Source organism: Hypomesus nipponensis, chromosome 25 (genome assembly GCF_054491055.1).
Source record: "Hypomesus nipponensis isolate SF chromosome 25, ASM5449105v1, whole genome shotgun sequence".
NCBI classification, from domain to species: Eukaryota; Metazoa; Chordata; class Actinopteri; order Osmeriformes; family Osmeridae; genus Hypomesus; species Hypomesus nipponensis.
In genome coordinates this window covers 14,387,501-14,390,000 of record NC_140385.1, presented here as the reverse complement: position 1 = coordinate 14,390,000, position 2,500 = coordinate 14,387,501, and the positions used below count along the sequence as shown (strand labels likewise).

The 2,500-nt window shown below is 46.8% G+C and overlaps 8 non-coding genes across 8 annotated transcripts; all 8 read left to right on the top strand.

Moving 5' to 3' along the window:
• Positions 1-124: 124 nt before the first annotated feature.
• On the top strand, positions 125-243 carry LOC146225178 (5S ribosomal RNA). Its single transcript, XR_014748078.1, has one exon. It is a non-coding gene; the product is annotated as a 5S ribosomal RNA (ribosomal RNA).
• Positions 244-415: 172 nt separating this feature from the next.
• LOC146225177 (5S ribosomal RNA) lies at positions 416-534 on the top strand. The gene has a single exon (XR_014747833.1). It is a non-coding gene; the product is annotated as a 5S ribosomal RNA (ribosomal RNA).
• Positions 535-716: 182 nt separating this feature from the next.
• Positions 717-835, top strand: LOC146225176 (5S ribosomal RNA). Its single transcript, XR_014747832.1, has one exon. It is a non-coding gene; the product is annotated as a 5S ribosomal RNA (ribosomal RNA).
• Positions 836-1,007: 172 nt separating this feature from the next.
• LOC146225175 (5S ribosomal RNA) lies at positions 1,008-1,126 on the top strand. The gene has a single exon (XR_014747831.1). It is a non-coding gene; the product is annotated as a 5S ribosomal RNA (ribosomal RNA).
• Positions 1,127-1,298: 172 nt separating this feature from the next.
• Positions 1,299-1,417, top strand: LOC146225174 (5S ribosomal RNA). Its single transcript, XR_014747830.1, has one exon. It is a non-coding gene; the product is annotated as a 5S ribosomal RNA (ribosomal RNA).
• Positions 1,418-1,605: 188 nt separating this feature from the next.
• LOC146225173 (5S ribosomal RNA) lies at positions 1,606-1,724 on the top strand. Its single transcript, XR_014747829.1, has one exon. It is a non-coding gene; the product is annotated as a 5S ribosomal RNA (ribosomal RNA).
• Positions 1,725-1,910: 186 nt separating this feature from the next.
• Positions 1,911-2,029, top strand: LOC146225172 (5S ribosomal RNA). Its single transcript, XR_014747967.1, has one exon. It is a non-coding gene; the product is annotated as a 5S ribosomal RNA (ribosomal RNA).
• A 172-nt stretch (positions 2,030-2,201) lies between these two features.
• Positions 2,202-2,320, top strand: LOC146225171 (5S ribosomal RNA). The gene has a single exon (XR_014747828.1). It is a non-coding gene; the product is annotated as a 5S ribosomal RNA (ribosomal RNA).
• Positions 2,321-2,500: the final 180 nt, after the last annotated feature.

The window sequence follows — 2,500 nt, the reverse complement described above, 5'->3', positions numbered from 1 at the left end:
TCATTTTGACACGAGAGAGAGAGAGAGAGAGAGAGAGAGAGAGAGAGAGAGAGAGAGAGACTACCTTGCATTGTCAATTGCTAAATCTGTATATGGATAAGTAGCCTATGGTTGTCAACTTATTTCGTACGGCCATACCAGCCTGGCAACGCCCGATCTCGTCTGATCTCGGAAGCTAAGCAGGCTAGGGCCTGGTTAGTACTTGGATGGGAGACCGCCTGGGAATACCAGGTGCTGTATGCTCTTTTGCTCATTCACTTAGAAACTGAAATCTTGCAATATGCACAAGTAGTCCTTCATGAAAGGGGCTGGAAGCTGTTTACATTTTGACACGAGAGAGAGAGAGAGAGACCACCTTGCATTGTCAATTGCTAAATCTGTATATGGATAAGTAGCCTATGGTTGTCAACTTATTTCGTACGGCCATACCAGCCTGGCAACGCCCGATCTCGTCTGATCTCGGAAGCTAAGCAGGGTCGGGCCTGGTTAGTACTTGGATGGGAGACCGCCTGGGAATACCAGGTGCTGTATGCTCTTTTGCTCATTCACTTAGAAACTGACATCTTGCAATATGCACAAGTAGTCCTTCATGAAAGGGGCTGGAAGCTGTTTTCATTTTGACACGAGAGAGAGAGAGAGAGAGAGAGAGAGACTACCTTGCATTGTCAATTGCTAAATCTGTATATGGATAAGTAGCCTATGGTTGTCAACTTATTTCGTACGGCCATACCAGCCTGGCAACGCCCGATCTCGTCTGATCTCGGAAGCTAAGCAGGGTCGGGCCTGGTTAGTACTTGGATGGGAGACCGCCTGGGAATACCAGGTGCTGTATGCTCTTTTGCTCATTCACTTAGAAACTGAAATCTTGCAATATGCACAAGTAGTCCTTCATGAAAGGGGCTGGAAGCTGTTTTCATTTTGACACGAGAGAGAGAGAGAGAGACCACCTTGCATTGTCAATTGCTAAATCTGTATATGGATAAGTAGCCTATGGTTGTCAACTTATTTCGTACGGCCATACCAGCCTGGCAACGCCCGATCTCGTCTGATCTCGGAAGCTAAGCAGGGTCGGGCCTGGTTAGTACTTGGATGGGAGACCGCCTGGGAATACCAGGTGCTGTATGCTCTTTTGCTCATTCACTTAGAAACTGAAATCTTGCAATATGCACAAGTAGTCCTTCATGAAAGGGGCTGGAAGCTGTTTTCATTTTGACACGAGAGAGAGAGAGAGAGACCACCTTGCATTGTCAATTGCTAAATCTGTATATGGATAAGTAGCCTATGGTTGTCAACTTATTTCGTACGGCCATACCAGCCTGGCAACGCCCGATCTCGTCTGATCTCGGAAGCTAAGCAGGGTCGGGCCTGGTTAGTACTTGGATGGGAGACCGCCTGGGAATACCAGGTGCTGTATGCTCTTTTGCTCATTCACTTAGAAACTGAAATCTTGCAATATGCACAAGTAGTCCTTCATGAAAGGGGCTGGAAGCTGTTTTCATTTTGACACGAGAGAGAGAGAGAGAGAGAGAGAGAGAGAGAGACTACCTTGCATTGTCAATTGCTAAATCTGTATATGGATAAGAAGCCTATGGTTGTCAACTTATTTCGTACGGCCATACCAGCCTGGCAACGCCCGATCTCGTCTGATCTCGGAAGCTAAGCAGGGTCGGGCCTGGTTAGTACTTGGATGGGAGACCGCCTGGGAATACCAGGTGCTGTATGCTCTTTTGCTCATTCACTTAGAAACTGACATCTTGCAATATGCACAAGTAGTCCTTCATGAAAGGGGCTGGAAGCTGTTTTCATTTTGACACGAGAGAGAGAGAGAGAGAGAGAGAGAGAGAGACTACCTTGCATTGTCAATTGCTAAATCTGTATATGGATAAGTAGCCTATGGTTGTCAACTTATTTCGTACGGCCATACCAGCCTGGCAACGCCCGATCTCGTCTGATCTCGGAAGCTAAGCAGGCTAGGGCCTGGTTAGTACTTGGATGGGAGACCGCCTGGGAATACCAGGTGCTGTATGCTCTTTTGCTCATTCACTTAGAAACTGAAATCTTGCAATATGCACAAGTAGTCCTTCATGAAAGGGGCTGGAAGCTGTTTACATTTTGACACGAGAGAGAGAGAGAGAGACCACCTTGCATTGTCAATTGCTAAATCTGTATATGGATAAGTAGCCTATGGTTGTCAACTTATTTCGTACGGCCATACCAGCCTGGCAACGCCCGATCTCGTCTGATCTCGGAAGCTAAGCAGGGTCGGGCCTGGTTAGTACTTGGATGGGAGACCGCCTGGGAATACCAGGTGCTGTATGCTCTTTTGCTCATTCACTTAGAAACTGACATCTTGCAATATGCACAAGTAGTCCTTCATGAAAGGGGCTGGAAGCTGTTTTCATTTTGACACGAGAGAGAGAGAGAGAGAGAGAGAGAGAGAGACTACCTTGCATTGTCAATTGCTAAATCTGTATATGGATAAGTAGCCTATGGTTGTCAA